Source organism: Ursus arctos, unplaced genomic scaffold, assembly GCF_023065955.2.
Source record: "Ursus arctos isolate Adak ecotype North America unplaced genomic scaffold, UrsArc2.0 scaffold_2, whole genome shotgun sequence".
Lineage (NCBI taxonomy): Eukaryota > Metazoa > Chordata > Mammalia > Carnivora > Ursidae > Ursus > Ursus arctos.
The window spans coordinates 70,902,046-70,919,300 of record NW_026622874.1 but is presented as its reverse complement, the minus strand read 5'-3'; positions in this window follow the sequence as shown (position 1 = coordinate 70,919,300).

Genomic DNA, 17,255 nt, shown 5'->3' with positions numbered 1-17,255 from the left:
TCAACAGAAACATAAATTAGAATGGTGGTTGCTTAGGACTGGGGGTGGAGTGTGGTGAGAAGGGATGATGAGTGACTACTAAATGGAGTCAAAGTTTCATTTTAGAGGGATAAAATATATTAAATTTAGATTATATGGATATTTGCCCAATTTTATGAATATAATAAAAACCAGTGAATTATATAATTGAATGGGTGAGTTTTATGGTATATGAATACCATATGATAATAAAAACCAGTGAATTACATACTTTGAATGGGTGAGTTTTTTGGCATATGAAGACCATATGGTATGTGACTCTCAATAAAGAGGCTTAAAAAACAGTAAAAGATTTGTGTGTATGAGCCATGGGAGTTGTCAGTACACAACCTGAGCACATTTAGTGGTCTTAGCTCTCTGGTGTTGGCCCAAAGAGTTTAAAAAATGATTTAGTACCAATAATTAGAAAATAGAAGACAGCACATTAAAAATAGTTGGCTTTTTCTTGGAAAGTCATAAGATCTGGCCTATGCGTCCTTCATCCTTACGTGTCAACAGTATGCTAGAGCTCAGAAGCCTCTTCACCCAGAGCATTCACTTTCTGGTTTCCCACCACTGCCTTTTGATACCAAAGCCTAAAATGAGAAGTCAGCCACCATGCATAATCACCCATGCATCCTTGCATTCATCATGAAATGGATAAGGACAAGTGAAATACTTGATCTGGCCTGTTTCCTCAGGCCACTAAGTATGGCTGTGTGGATTGTTCCTGTGATTCCTGAACTCCACATTGCTGCCCTCATTTATCGGGCACCAAATCTCTTTTATTTGCAGACTGCACCTTCCCTGGCACTTCATCTTTGCACTAGGCAAAGGGTGTGCCTCAATCAGTTCTTGATAAGGCCCTGTCATTCCTTCTCCACTTCAATATGACAAGGACGCCTTCCATGGATACAGATCAACTCAAGTGTCCTCAAGCAGTCTTGTTTCCTGTGTAGTTAATACATATTCAATTCACACTGCAACATCAGGAGGAGGGAGGCCATAGCTTTCCAATGAGCAAGAGTGATCCTCAAGGCCAAATTAAACAAAAGCAGTGGGGTTGGTTGGAGTCTGCGATCCCAGTAAAAAGCTAGGCAAGGGAAGACAAATACCCTAAGCATTTTCCTTAATTTTCCATCATTCATGGACTATCTTCCCAATGTTGCCATACCTGGGGTCCTAATTTAAAGTCTGACATACGCTCACACCACCTGTCTTTTTATTTACTAACCAAGTACTCTTACTATGTGGTCCAGTGCTATTGAATGGTACGCCCTTATTAAATAAAAAGATAAAAGAAGATCTTCTTCCAAACAATTCATTTTTTTACTCAAATAAATAAAATTTAATTATAAAAGGGAATTCTTCTATTGCTACTATAAATTAGCAAACAGGAATGCTATCATAAAGAGAAGGTAACTATATACATAAAAGCAACCCCAACAAAAACATTAGTCAGTTGTAGCAAGATGCCACTGCCAGCCCAAGGCCTAACTCTCCCTTTGTTACAAGGAAGACTGGAAAATTTCATTAAAGGTAAACCATTACCCAACTGAAAATTTCCTCTTAAGGTAATCAGGAGGCTCATAAGAAAAATGAAAGGCTTATAATTTCCTTGCTCTATGATTCCATATTATGTTAATCCTTTCTTTTACAGCCTAAACTCCTTGAAATGACCCGTTGGTAAACTCACAAGGCACAATGAGCAACATATTCTAGGGAAAGCATAAGGATCCACTGGAGCAAGGAGAAGGACGCATGGGCTGGGACAACCCCTGTTCTCCATCCACGATCTCATTCTCTGGAAACCGATGAGGCATAAGGCTACTCAGCAGCTTGCCTTGGAGAGTGGGAGACCTGGAATCGCAATGTTAATGTCCGGGGTAAACTTGCCTACGGAGGAATAAGCCCACAGACCTATTTTATCAGCCTGTGGAGCTCCATGCACATGTGGGGGAGTGTGCGCACACATGTGAGCACATGCACATGCACACACACACATAAAGTCTTGCTCAGGGGACTATGAGCTTCAGGGCCAGACAGATGTATAGATTCCCTCACTTAGTACTTGAGCCTCAGTTTCCCCATATGTTAATTAAAATATTTGTCATGGAGGATAACTATAATTAGTACATATGCAACATCAGCTTGCTGCTCAGGACCCTATAGGAGCCTAGTAACTGGCAGCTATTATTCTTCCAATCCAATTTTCCAATATTGAAATATTGCCAAGTGACACTAGAGAAGGAACAGACGGGAAGAAATTTAGAGAGATGCATTTGAAATACAGACTTAGTGAATCTTTCTACCCTGTGACCTATGGAATGTGGTAAAACTCTGTGAATGTCCAATTTCATGTACATGAAACAGTATAAAATGTTAAGTTATATAATTAATAACTATATAATTAGATAATAGGATGGCTTTGAAGACATCCAGCACATGGTAGTTGCACAAGGAATGTGAGTTAATTCTCTATCTGCAGTTGAACCAGTTAGAAATACAAAAATCCAGTGTCACAGAGCAAATGCATTTTTCTGATTTAATTTACCAAATCCTTTCAAAAGGATTTCTGGATGTACAAGATGATCTGCTAATCTTACCTTTAGTAGTGAGCTTTGTTAGTGCATTTAAAATGCATCTCCTTCTTTATTTTGAGTTGTGGACCCTACCTTTTGGCCAATTTTCAAGTTAAACACAATAGTACTTAAAGATAGAAACTAAGCAGTAGAGGGAACAGACGTTACCAGAAACAGGTAGGTAAGGACTTCGGTGCTGTGCGTCACAGCAGCTAAGACCAAGACAGAAAGAGGAGTAGTTTCTACTACCTGACAAAAGCAAGCGGAGCAGTCCCAATGCCTAATGAGCCCTCCCTACCCCATTGCCAGGTACTCAGGCAGGGAGAGTCCCAGCTGTTCTCTGTATAATGTATTAAACACACAGCTCCTTCAGTGATGACATATTTATTACATACCATAGTGTACTCACTCTTAAAGAAAGGTATCCCAGTGCAATCATGATACCTACTACTTCACCTTCATTTTCACCCAAAGATTCATGCAGGAATCCAATGTTGGATCTGCAGTTGTTACAGGTCTACACCTGCAAAGCTCATTTAAGATTTTTATTTATTTTAGAGAGAGAAAGAGAGAGAGCATGCAAGGGGCTGGGGGCAGAGGGAGACAGAGAGAGAGAATCCCAAGCAGAATCTGTGCTAAGCATGGAGCCTAATGCCAGGTTCGACCTCAGGACCCTGAGATCATAACCTGAACCAAAATCAAGAGCTAGTTGCTTAACCAACTGAGTCATCCAGGCGCCCCACAAAGCTTACACAGACTGAAATGTATGTATGTGTATCAGTTAGTGACCTAGAGAACAAATTGGGCACACATTGCTCCCTGTACTAGTGGTCAAGAGCAACGGTTCAGGCCTGCATCTTACCTGCTGTGGTGGGCTGAGTGGTCCTCTAATCCCTGGAACCTGTGAATATGTTACATAACATGGCAAAGGAGACTCACATATAATTAAGGTTACAGAATTTAAAATCGGGAGATTATCATGAATTACATCCAATCTATCACACAAACCCTTAAACAAAGGGAACAGTCTCTGGCAGTAGGTAAGGCAGTTGAAAAAGAAGGGGAGATCAGAGCGTAAGAAGGGTTTGACTCATAACTGCTGGGTTTGAAGGGAGAGGGGGCCACAAGCCAAGAAATGTGGGTGACCTCTACAAGTGGACAACAATCCTTGACTAATAGTCAGCAAGGAATCAGAGACTTCAGTTTGAACTGAGTTTTGCCAATAAGCTGAATGAACCTGGAAGCAGACTTCAGTTTGAACTGAGTTTTGCCAATAAGCTGAATGAACCTGGAAGCAGATTCCCCTCCAGAGGGTCCTAAGTTCCCAGACCAGCTGATACCTTGAGTCCAGTCTTGTGAGACACAGAGCAGAGAATCTACCCCAAACAAACCACTGCCCCAGGCATGTGACCTACAGAACTGTGAAATAATTCATTTGTCTTAGCTTTAAGCCACCAAACTCGTGTCATTTATTATGATAGTAACCGCAATCAAATACAGCTGTGTTCCCAACACTGGCTCACAGACCAGAAAAGGTTTACAAGCAAGTTTTACCAATCCTCTGTTTAAACAAGGAAAAAAAGAAAAAAAAGAAATAACTGAAGAATAAAAAAAAAAAAAAAAAAAGAAAGAAAGAAAATTGATTTTTTTTTTTTTCATGTATTGATAGTTTGGTATAAGGAAGTCAACTCTCCTTTCAAGGCTAACCACAATCCTTTATTCTGAGGTGACATCCTTTCTGATTCTTTGACCTTAAACTGTGTTGATTTTTTTTTTTTTTAAAGATTTTATTTATTTATTTGACAGAGATAGAGACAGCCAGCGAGAGAGGGAACACAAGCAGGGGGAGTGGGAGAGGAAGAAGCAGGCTCATAGCGGAGGAGCCCGATGTGGGGCTCGATCCCAGATCGCCGGGATCACGCCCTGAGCCGAAGGCAGGCGCTTAACCGCTGTGCCACCCAGGCGCCCCTAAACTGTGTTGATTTTTTAAAAGATTTTATTTATTTATGAGAGAGACTGTGAGCATGAGCAGGGGGAGGGGCAGAAGAAGAGGGAGAAGAAGACCCCCCGCTGAGCAAGGAGCCCAACACAGGGATCGATTCCAGGACCCTGAGATCATGACCTGAGCCAAAGGCAGACGCTTAACTGACTGATATGCCCAGGTGCCCCAAATTGTCTTCTGTTTTATGACATTATGATGCAGCGGATGATTATCTTTTCAGGAAAGACAAAATGATGGTAGCTCAATTTCTGCTTTTTGTTTCCCTCCCACATTTTTTAATTTTTTTACAAACTTTATGGGTGTGTGAAATCCCAAAGTCTGAGAACCACTGCTGTCACCAGCTAGACCTCAAGACATGACCTTTACTGCCCACCTGCTTGTACTAGCTGACCTTTGTCCCACATTTTTCCTTAAGCTCTTTCTTCCAGCTTATCTGTTAACTCCAGCAAATGGAAACAAAAACCACCTCTCAAGCAATAGCAACTGTCCTGATAAGACCTCAAGCTAGCCCAGACCACCCAGACCAGTTTGAGCATAACCCCCAACCCTGCCTGTGCAGGTGGACCATGGAATAACCTCTAGAATGACCCATGTTTACCTTTACCTCATTATAATACTAAAATCTCGGTGCAAGGAGGAGTACAAGCCTCACTTACATAACATACAATGTTTGCATAGGCATGTTTCCTTAAGGCACATGCAGGAACTTATGCCCACCTGTACATATGAGGACAAGGATCCTCTTTTTAAATATTTATCCTAACTCTAAATAAAAGGAACCTATTCACCCTTGCTTGAGGAATCACAGCTTTGGAAGTTATTCCCCATGATCTTATTTGCTGCAAATAAAGTTTACTTTGTGCAACAACTCCACCTGGTCTATCTATGATTCACCAAGGAGCAAACTTATGTTGGTTTGGTTACATTGCCACACATTACAAACTTCCTTCTTTGAAGCTAGCAGTTGCAGAAATGACAACCAAAGGGACACAGAAACAGTGATGAGACATTCTGAGTGCCTGGTTAATAACTTGTTCATACCCTTCTGTTTAGGAAAACAGGTATATCTGATTCTACAAAGTAGATATATCCTCAAAACTGTGGCTCCAAAATGTTTTGGATTTTGTTTGAGAGCATGTGAGGTCGTGCGTGTAGATTTGTGAGTAGGTGTAAATCTAGTTATATGTGAAAGAAGGAGATAAGATTGCTATGCCAACAAAACGCTATTTACTCATTCATTCACTCATTTAGTCATCCAATACATATGTATGGAGTACCTACTATGTGCCAGAAACTGTACTAGGTCTTGGGAATTAATGATGAACCAAAATAAAGTCATTTCATGGAAGTTAAAATTTCATAAGGAAATCGAAATCAATGAGCTAATTTCACAAATATATGCCAAACTGAAACTGACATGAGTGCTAGAAAAAGAGGCACATGCAGCCATGAGACCTCTCATTGTGGGGTTCATTTGGTCTGGCTGTGGGTCAGACATGACTTCCCTGAGAAAATGATGTCATAGCAAGAATCTAAAGGATGAGGGAGTCAACTAAGCAAAGTAGTGAAGACAAGTGTTGTAAGCAAATACAATAATCCTCATGTAAATGGAGACACATTCTGAAGAGGAGAGTTAGTGTATCCTTTTTTTTTTTTTTCTTTTTAAAGTGGAGCTATTTGTGCCAAAAGAGGAGAGAAGGCCTGAACTACTAGCCTGGAAATCTGGCTTTTACTCTCAGTGTTTTAGTATAAATCTGACTCAATGTCTGGTTTCAGTTTCCTCATTGCTAAAATGTTCTACTGGGGCTCTATGAATTCTAAACGCTCTGTAACATCCTCAAAATTCCTATACTTGTGAATCATCGTTGTCAAGAACAGAAAAGATGAGCTAATATAAAGAATGACAACAATCAACAGCAACAACGAATGTATTTCATTGTGCACTTACTGTGTGACCAGACACTGTATCAATGTTTTCCATCAATTAGCTGATTTAAGCCTCATAACAACCCATGAGATAAATTTGTGTGGCAGTGATTGGCACAGCTCACTATCACTGGGAGCTCTCAGTCTCTGAACACATGGTAGGATTGTAATGCCTGACCCTCCATGGTTTGGCAACACTCTATGATCTATTTTTGCCAATGAGTTGTGAGTAGAATTGCCATGTGCCACCTCTCGGCTGAGCATGAAATTTGGCACAGTACCCTCCAGAAGACCCTTTTTCTCCCAGCTAAGGTGACCAGCAGTAATTTAGATGGTGGCTTCTCCACAAGTCTGAGTCCTTGAGTGTGTCTGACAAGGAGCACAGTCCAAGGAGTTGGTGAAAAATACACTTCTGTTAATTGAAGCTACTGAACTATGGGGTTGATCATTACTGCAACATATCCTCGCTTACCCTGTCTAGCACACAATTATATTGATCTGCTTTTTTTAAGTTTATTTAAGCAATCTCTACACCCAACATGGGGCTTGAACTCACAACTCTGAGATCAAGAGCTGCATGGTCTACCCACTGAGTCAGCGAAGGGGCCCCTTCATCTGCTTCTTATAAATGTCAAACCAAGTTCAGAGAGGTTGTCTAACTTCCCAAGGTGATGAAAATGATTAAGGGGTGGGGCCAGCATTTGGACTCACTGGTATGACCCCAGGTTATTTAATAACTACGCTAAGCTAAATGTGCAGATGCATGACCCTTTGTGCCGTGGGTTATTTCGTAGAGTTGTGTGATTCTTGCCATAAAAAGGCACCCAATGATAGGGCAAACACGTTCCCCTATCATGAAGCAAATGACAGCACTAAATCAAATGCAGCCATCCCCGGACCCTCTGAAGATAGCAAAGAGGAAGTTAAGGAAATTTACACCTGCAGATACTTCCCCTTCCCATTTTCTAGAAAGATTCCCGGTATGCATGTAAATATCCTCTGAATTCAGAGATGAAGAGGCCTCCAGCTAGGCACAATAAAGCCAATTTAGCTTCTTAAGCTGAAACTGCTTTGTGAAATAATCCTGTAGAACTCTCCACTAAATGAGTTACAAACTAGTCGCATGGGGCTTTCATTGAATTTACTTGTGAAAGCTATAAAGGACAATTGTCTCTGAACCAGGTACATCAAATACAGAACTGCTACTGTGTAAAAGCTTGGAATTCTACACCACCTACACACACAAAGAAAATTAGCTTTTGATTGAAAGGAAGAACTATTGAAAAACCCCAGGGGAGGAAAAAGAAACAACACAAATGAATGACACCTACAGGCAAATCCAATGGTTGAGGCCATCTGGCTAAGGACTTTCTTAGCCTGAAAGGGAGAGAAAAGTACAATTTCTGAGATCATGAAAGATAATCAAACCAAATCAAAGGAAAAGTAGTCACTCTTGAAATTCTAAACAAGGAGAGTTTAAATATGCCACGTGGAGATGAAATAAAAGTTCTCCACACTTCTTTCTGAGTATTTAATGCTGGGAAAAAAATGTCAGCAAGTACTCAACCTTTTCATTCTTCTCTTTCTTTAAGATTTATTTATTTATTTTAGAAAGAGAGACAGAAAGAGAGAGAAAGGGGGGAAGGGGCTGAGGGAGAGAATTTTATTTTATTTTATTTTTTTTTTTTTTATAATAATGACTTTTTATTATATTATGTTAGTCACCATACAGTACATCCCCGGTTTTCGATGTAAGGTGAGGGAGAGAATTTTAAAAGGAGACTCCCAGCTGAGAGCAAAGCTTAACGTGGGGCTCGATCTCAGGACCCTGAGATCATGACCTGAGCTGAAACTATGAGTCGGAGCCTTAACCAACTGAGCCACCCAGGCCCCCTCATTCTTCTCTTGATTGTCATTATTCCAGTTGTCCCTTTCTTTCTTTAAGATTCTCAACCAAGACTTAGAACTACTTCTTAGTTTTCCAAACGCTGTTAAAAGAAGGAGAGTAAGTTGTGACCTCAGTCATTACTGACACTTTTCTTCAAACTCATGCTGTAGCTACAGGTAGAGTTCTATCATTTTTGCCAAATACTCTCAAAGTATATATTTTTTCCTGGCAGTGATATTGTTGGTGCTATGGTTCTGCTAAAGAGATACAGTTAATATTTAATTTTTTTTTTTTTTTTTTAAGAGAGAGAGAGCAAGGAGCAGATGCGGGGGAAAGAATCCTAAGCAGGCTCTATGCCCAGCATAGAGCCCAATGTGGGGCTTGATCTCAGGACTCTGATATCATGATCTGAGCTGAAATCAAGTGTCCTGTGCTTAACCGACTGAGCTACCCAGGCACCTCCCCAGGTTACTTCCTAATTACTAGACTAGTTTATCCTGCAGAGATCTGCCAGTTACCAAGTGATCAAGTTCACTGTCATCAACAGTGGGGCAGAGTGACATGAAGTATCTCTGGATAACATGAAGTGGGATACACTCAACATCACCCATCTAGTGGTGGTGACAAAATGATGAAGCTGAATCTAACCATGGGGAAACGGTCAAGTAAATCCTGATTTTGAAATATCCTGCAAGGAAATCATCCAAGACTGTTCAGAAATGTCAGTACTGTAGAAGATTAAAAAGAAAAATGATAGGGGGACTTTTCTAGATCAAAGGTGGGAAAGAAATGAGACAAATGCAATGCATATATTCCTTAATTATACCCTAGATTAAAATAATAGTCATAATTGTATCATGGTTATGTAAGAAATTACCCTTGTTTTTAAGAGATGCATGGTGAAATCTTTAGGCATGAGGTATTCATGGTGCCTGTAATTTTTAAATGGTACAATATAGATATATAACAGAGAGAGAGTAAAAAGAGAAGGTTGATGTCATAGAATTTTAACAATCAGTGAGTCTAGGTGAGAGCTACATGGGTCTTCACTATACTTTAAATTTTTCTGCAGGTTTAAATTTTAAAAGTTTAGAAAAAGGGGCACCTGGCTGGCTAAGTCAGTAGAGCATACAACTCTTGATCTCAGGGTCATAAGTTCAAGCCCCATATTGAGTGTAGAGATTACTAAAAAAAAAAAAAAGTTTGGAAAGAAAAGACACTTTTTCTTTAAAAAAATCATTTTTATAGTTTTTTAAGATTTTATTTATTCGACAGAGACAGCCAGCGAGAGAGGGAACACAAGCAGGGGGAGTGGGAGAGGAAGAGGCAGGCTCATAGCGGAGGAGCCTGATGTGGGGCTTGATCCCATAACGCCGGGATCACGCCCTGAGCCGAAGGCAGACGCTTAACCGCTGTGCCACCCAGGTGCCCCATTTTTATAGTTTTTACATTAAAAACCTATATTATAGTACACTTTTAGGATTTACTTGTCCATCATGCCTCTGGTTTCTTCTAAGATTAAGACTCCTTAAACGGGTGCCTGGATGGCTCAATTGGTTAAGCGTCCGTCTGCCTTCAGCTCAGGTCATGATCCCGGGGTCCTGGGATCGAGCCCTAGATTGGGCTTTCTTGTCCGTGGGGAGCCTGCTTCTCTCTCTCCCTGTCCCCGTTCATACTCTCTCTCACTATCTCTCTCTCTCTCTCTAATAAATAAAACCTTTAAAAATGCAAAAAAAAAAAAAAAAAAAAAAAGGACTCCTTGAAACAACCCTTCCCCTACAATCAGTTCATGTGGTTATGATGGGTCTCATCTAAAACCTTGCTTCTTAAGATGCGTGACCATTGAAATTAAGTTCTCTTTGCCACCAGGCTCCTGAGCTGGTGGGATGTAAGTTTGTACCTGCCGGTAGCCATCTTGCTATTTCTAGGGAATAGCCTGAGCATACAGCCAATACAGAGGAATGCATAATTGCAAGAGGAGATACTCCCGGCAACATTCCTCATGCATCTTGATTCAGCCTTGCTCCCAACCTGCTATATACCTACATGTTTCAATAACATAAGCCAGTATTTCTTTTTTCTTAAGCCAGTTCATGGTGGGTGTATGTCATTTACCACCAAAAAGATCTCAGATTAATAGAAAGTCACAGAGGTGTGATACTGAAAATTATGACTCATTGGAGATGACTACTAGATTAATCTGTGCTGCTGGTTTAACTCATTTTGTGGGCATTTCAGAAACAAACACTTCTTCAGTTATCTCTGATAATAAAGAATACCCTTGAGAATGCAGGGTGGTTTGTTAACGGAAGTTGTTGTTCTTGCATTTACTTTTCTCAGTGACTTGGGATTTTCCTGATACTGTAGGCTGAACACACATACAGCTGTCTACAGCTGCCATATCACCTGATTTTAAATGTCTAAATTTATCATAACAGACTCATTGTTTTTGACAATGGGTGTATAAGAAAACATTACAAATTTCAAGTGAAATATAAATGTTTAGTATCAAATATAGCTAATACCTGTTTTACATATTGTAGTATGTAATTTCACGTGTTGGGGAAAATGTATCCCACTGTTTTAAAAGTGAAAGGCTATAGTTTAGAGCTATCTGTAGACACTTCAATTATAAGAGAAAGAATTACATACAATCTCCTCTGCATGATATGTCTGCAATACTCACAGACACCTATTTTACAGAACTTCACCTGAAATTCTCAGTATCATTGCACAGACTTCTATCCAAATTGACTGAGCATCAGAGAAAAAAAAAAACTGAATTAGTTTTGCAGTGATGGCCAACGAGAGTACATCTGTTTTTGCTCCCTTTGAACTGCAGCAAACAGATGCATGGTTATAGGAGCAAATATTTATCATTCTGAGCATTCACCATTGTTTACCACATTATTCTTGAACAGAAAAAGTTTGTATCTTTGATCTAACATAGCACAATCAAAGAAGTGAAAATGCCCCATGCAGACCATTGCAGAGAATTAAACAGAGCTCAGTCACAAAGGCAAGAGGCTTCCAAAACATGTCAAGATGAAAAATGGGACTTGAAACATTTATTTTGAGTGTGACATGGGGAATCTATGATTCTACTCAAAAGGGACAGGGAATATAAGTCAACCTCAGAATTAAAATTGAAATAAAGTCAAAGTCAATGCCAAGCAAGGAAGAGAAGATTCCAAAGTTTTCAAGAGCATGAAGAAGCTCTTTGTTGGGCTGGTGGAGAAAAAGGGGCCAAGACACCCAAGATGGCCGACTCTCCCGCCAAGATTTAAACCAAAACCTAGGCGGGAAACCGAAAACCGTCCTACCGACTTTCCTCACCCCCCAACAGTACCCAATAAAAACCTGCCGCGACTCTCCAAGACAGACTTTCCCCACCCCCAGCCGTACCAGATAAAAACCCTCGCTGCCTTGCCCTGGGCGCGACTTCCCCGACTCACCGCTCTTTCCTGAGTCGTGGAACCTCGCCCGAGGGTGCTTGCAATAAAGTTCATCCCTTGAACCATGTTTGCCTTGCGGTCTTGATTTCATTGGCGACCAGAAAAAAACCTAACATTTGGTGCCGAAACCCGGGAGGAGATCGAGCCCCTGCTTCGGCACGGAGGCTCTCTCTTCCTCTCAAGCGGACTGGGACCCCTCTCTCCCTCTCCAAACATCTCTCGGAACTTGCTCTGGTGAGTGTTCCCTGGTCCCCGATCCTCCTCCAGGATGCCCTGTCCTAATCGCGGCCGCGTCAGGGCGAGCCCCCCCTCCGGCCACCTGGTGGCCCCCGTAGTTCTGAGGAATCGGGAGACGTCCCCATTCCTCGGCAACTACCCTCCCCTCTGAACCACAACTCAGCACACGGACAAAGGGACGCCTTTCTCCGTGCCCTGGGTTGATAGGCGAAGGGGCCATGGGAACCTCCCAGTCCAAATTCGACCCTAAAACGCCCCTGGGCTGTCTCCTGGCCAATCTGCGAACCCTAAAATTGGATCAGGGCCTACGAAGGCGACGCCTCATACATTACTGTACTGTCGCTTGGCCCCAATATCAATTGGACAACCAATCACAATGGCCAGGTCCTCCTCGCCCGCTCTTCCCCTCCAACCCTTCCGCCTACTGCTCCCAAGGACCCTGATCCACCCTCTCTCTCTCCTCTCTCTGAACCTCCTGAGAACCTCTCGGGGGCCCCCCGTAAGGACCCCCCTTGTATCTCCACACCCCCTTACCATCCCGTTCCTCAGCCACCTGTATCCCCTAATCCCCCGCAGACCCCAGAGCCGTCCCCAGCTCCGGCTACTCCAACAGCTCCTGAAGTTCTACCCCTCGGGACCGCCACCGAGCCCCGCTCACGCCCCGACTCTCTCTCTTCCCCTCCCATCTCCGCTTGTACCCGGTCCCGGAATCCTTCCCCCGACCTGGTTTGTCCCCTGAGGGAGGTCGCCGGGGCCGAAGGGGTCGTCCGAATCCATGCACCCTTCTCCCTGAAGGACCTCTCCCAAATCGAAAAGCACCTGGGATCTTTTTCAGCCAACCCAGATAATTTCATCAAAGAATTTCAATATCTGGCCCAGGCCTACGACCTTACCTGGAACGACTCACGTGTTGTCCAGACCACCACCCTCACCACTGAGGAGAGGGAACGTATCCAGGCTGCCGCGCAAGAGCATGCCGACCAGGTTCATCTTACTGACGCCACCAGGCCGGTCGGCGCTCAGGCAGTGCCAGCTGTAGAACCAGGCTGGACTATCAGAACGGACAAGATGGCCGCCGGCCCCGTGACGGCATGATCTAATGCCTCATCGCCGGGATGAGGGCGGCCTCCAATAAAGCTGTAAATTATGATAAGATCAGGGAAATCCTTCAGACCCCTGACGAGAACCCTGCTGTATTCCTTAACCGGCTAACCGAGGCCTTGACCCAATTCACCCGTCTAGATCTGGCCTCTCTGGCGGGGGCCACGGTCCTAGCCACTCACTTTATCTCCTAGTCGGCACCAGATATTCGGAAAAAATTAAAGAAGGCCGAGGAGGGCCCCCAGACCCCCATTTCCGACCTGGTGAAAATGGCATTTAAGGTCTTGAATTCCCGAGAGGAGGCGGCTGAGCTTAAACGGCAGCCAGGCTCCAGCAGAAGGTTCAGCTACAGACCCAGGCCTTAGTAGCGGCCCTGCGGCCAGCCGGCTCCAGGAGCCAGCAGAGGGGGGCAGCCAACCGTACCCCACCGGGGGCATGCTTCAAATGCAGAGCCAAGGGACACTGGGCTTGTCAATGTCCCAACCCAAAGGCGCCCACCCGACTGTGTCCTCGATGCCACATGATGGGGCATTGGAAATCGGACTGCCCTAACCTCCGGGGATCCTCAGCACCTCTACGCAGGGGCAACCCCGAGACAGTAAGTCTGGCCTTCCAGCTACTCGGGTTGGAGGACGACTGACGGAGCCCAGACTCAGACACCCCTCTCACCCAGGCTGAGCCCAGGGTCACGCTCCAGGTAGCGGGTAAGTCCATCTCCTTTCTGCTAGACATGGGGGCTACCTACTCAGTTCTGCCATCCTACTCGGGACCTACGTGAACCTCACCGGTCACTGTCACGGGGATCGATGGGACCTCCTCCTCTCCCAGGGTGACTCTTCCCCTTACTTGCAGCCTGGATGGTTTCCCCTTCTCCCACTCGTTCCTCATAATTTCCTCTTGTCCGGTCCGCCTACTGGGAAGGGATATCCTCCAAAAACTGCAGGTCACCATTCGTCTCTCTCCCTCCCCCTTGACCTCAGAATGCCTCGTCTTACCCCTCCTTCCTGCCCATCTGTCCCCCGCCCCAGATAACCTTCCTGCAGTGGATCCCCAGGTCTGGGACACCTCTAAACCCATCATTGCATCCCACGATACCCCTGTTAAAATATAGCTAAAAGATAACTCCAAGTTCCCCTCCCGAGCACAGTTTCCCACTTCCCTGACTCAACCGTCAGGGTCTCAAGCCTATCATAGACCGGCTGAGACGGCAGGGGCTCCTGATCCCCATCAGCTCCCCCTGTAACACCCCTATCCTGCCAGTCCATAAACCCTCGGGGGCCTACCGACTGGTGCAGGACCTGCGGCTCATTAATGAGGCTGTAGTCCCGCTTCATCCGGTCGTCCCCAACCCTTATACCCTATTGTCTCATGTCCCGTCTAACACTTCTCACTTTACTGTATTAGACTTAAAGGATGCCTTCTTTACTATCCCCCTGCACCCTGACTCCTACTTCCTCTTTGCCTTTACCTGGGAGGACCCGGACACACATGTCTCCAGACAGCTGACCTGGACAGTCCTGCCTCAGGGATTCCAAGACAGTCCCCATATTTTTGGTCAGGCGTTGGCCACTGACCTGCAGCAGTGCACCCTTAAGGCCAGTACCCTGCTACAATATGTGGACGATCTCCTCCTCTGCAGCCCCTCTCTCTCCTTATCCCAGGAAGACACCTCTACATTACTCAATTTCCTGGGGGGCAAAGGGTACCGGGTCACCCCTTCAAAGGCCCAACTGTGCACCCCCTCAGTCACGTTCCTGGGTATCTTCCTGACTCCCACCTCTAAGTCCCTTACCGGGGACCGCATCCACCTCCTCCGGGAACTCCAGCCTCCTCAAACCGCAGAGGAAATTCTCTCCTTTCTTGGGCTTGTAGGCTTTTTCAGACATTGGATTCCAAATTTCTCAATCCTGGCCCAACCTTTATACCAAGCGGCCAAGGAGACCCCCCAGGGTCCTCTCACTGAGCCCACTTCAGTCCGGCACTTGTTCATCAAGCTGCGGGACTACCTCACCGCCGGACCAGTCCTGGCACTACCTGACCACTCTAAACCCTTCCACCTGCTCACCGATGAGCGCTCCGGCTCAGCCACTGGCCTCCTAGCCCAACCAGCGGGGCCCACATACAGGGCCGTGGCCTACCTATCTAAACAGTTAGACACCACCACCCGAAGATGGCAGCCCTGTCTTCGAGCAGTGGCGGCTGCCGCCTGTCTGACCAAGGAGACCCTCAAACTTACTCTGGGACAGTCCCTCATAGTCTACTCTCCCCACCGACTCATGGATCTCCTCAGCCACTGATCCCTGGCCCACTTAACCCCCTCCCGCCTGCAACTGTACCATCTGCTATTCGTCGAAAATCCGCAAATTTCCCTCTCTGCCTCCCCTTGCTTAAACCCTGCTACTTTGTCGCCTGCACCCTCGCTCACCCCTGAACCCACTCATTCCTGTCCGCAACTCCTGGAGGACCTCACTCCCTCTCACCCACGGCTCTCTGATCAGCCGTTGCCTAACCCTGACTGCATGCTCTTCGTGGACGGCAGCTCCCTCCTGGCCTCGGACAGTGAAAGACGCGCCGTCTATGCTGTAGTCACCTCGTCTATGCTGTAGTCACCTCGGAGGCAGTAATAGAAACAGCTCCCCTTCTTATCGGGACCACCTCCCAGAAGGCTGAGCTTATAGCTCTCACCCGGGTGCTACACCTGTCTAAGGGACAGCAAGTCACTATATACACGGACTCCAAGTACGCCTATCTCATAACTCACACCCACTCCGTCCTTTGGCAGGAGCGGGGGTTCCTGACCACCAAGGGCACTCCTATAGTTAACGGGCCTCTCATTGCCAAATTACTCGAGGCCCTTAGCTTGCCCACCGAGGTAGCAGTAGTCCACTGCCACGGCCACCAGACCTCCAAGGACCCGGTCTCCCAAGGCAATAACAGGGCGGACTTAGTGACCAAACGGCCCTGAACACCTCTTTGGCTCCGATCCTTTTCCTCAACACCCCCACCGGCCTTCTTACTCTGAAAAGGAGGTGCAAACCCTCCAAGGCCTAGTGGGAAAACCCGGAGACAAGGGATGAATCTACATCCAGAATAAAATTGCCCTGCCGGAAAACATGGCTCACACCCTAATCACAGACATTCACCAGTCTCTCCACATTGGCCCAAAAGCCCTCCACCAGTTCCTGCAACCTCTTTTTCACCACCCTTCCCTATCTCGGGTAATTGAGACAGTTCACACAGCCTGTAAAACCTGTTCGGCCATAAATACACAGGGCGGAATCTGCAGATCAGGGCCCAACCATCAACTCCGTGGCCATCAGCTAGGAGAAGACTAGCAACCGGACTTCACTCATATGCCCCGCCACAAAACCTTCCGATACCTGTTAACTCTGCTCGATACATTCACAGGCTGGATCGAGGCATATTCCACGGCCCGAGAGACAGAGGATACAGTGGCCACAATTCTCATTGAGCACATCATTCCGAGATTCGGACTACCCCGAACTCTGCAGTCAGACAACGGACCTGCTTTCGTCTCTAGTATAACCCAACAGGTGGCAGAGAGTCTCAACATCACCTGGAAACTCCACATCCCCTACCACCCTCAATTGTCGGGAAGGTAGAAAAAGCCAACGGGTTCCTCAAGGCACAGCTCACCAAACTGACCTTGGAAACCCGTCTTTCGTGGCCCACACTCTTGCCCCTGGCCCTCACCAGGCTTAGGGCAACCACTCGCGGACCCTCGGGGTTGAGCCCATTTGAGCTGCTGTACGGCCGACCCTTCCTTATGAGCCATAACCTCCCAGCCGTTCCCCCACCTCTCCTGTCCTACCTGCCTTACCTTACCCTCCTGCGGGCTCTCCTGAGGGCCCATGCTGATGCTGTCAAATCCCTGCCCCGAACGACCATGACCATAAGGAAGCGCCCCGCAAGGGCTATTCCCAGGGGACCAGGTCCTCCTCAGAAATCTGCACCCAGGCTTCTTGCAGACACGATGGACAGGGCCTCATACTGTCATCCTTACCACCCCAACCGCGGCAAAACTG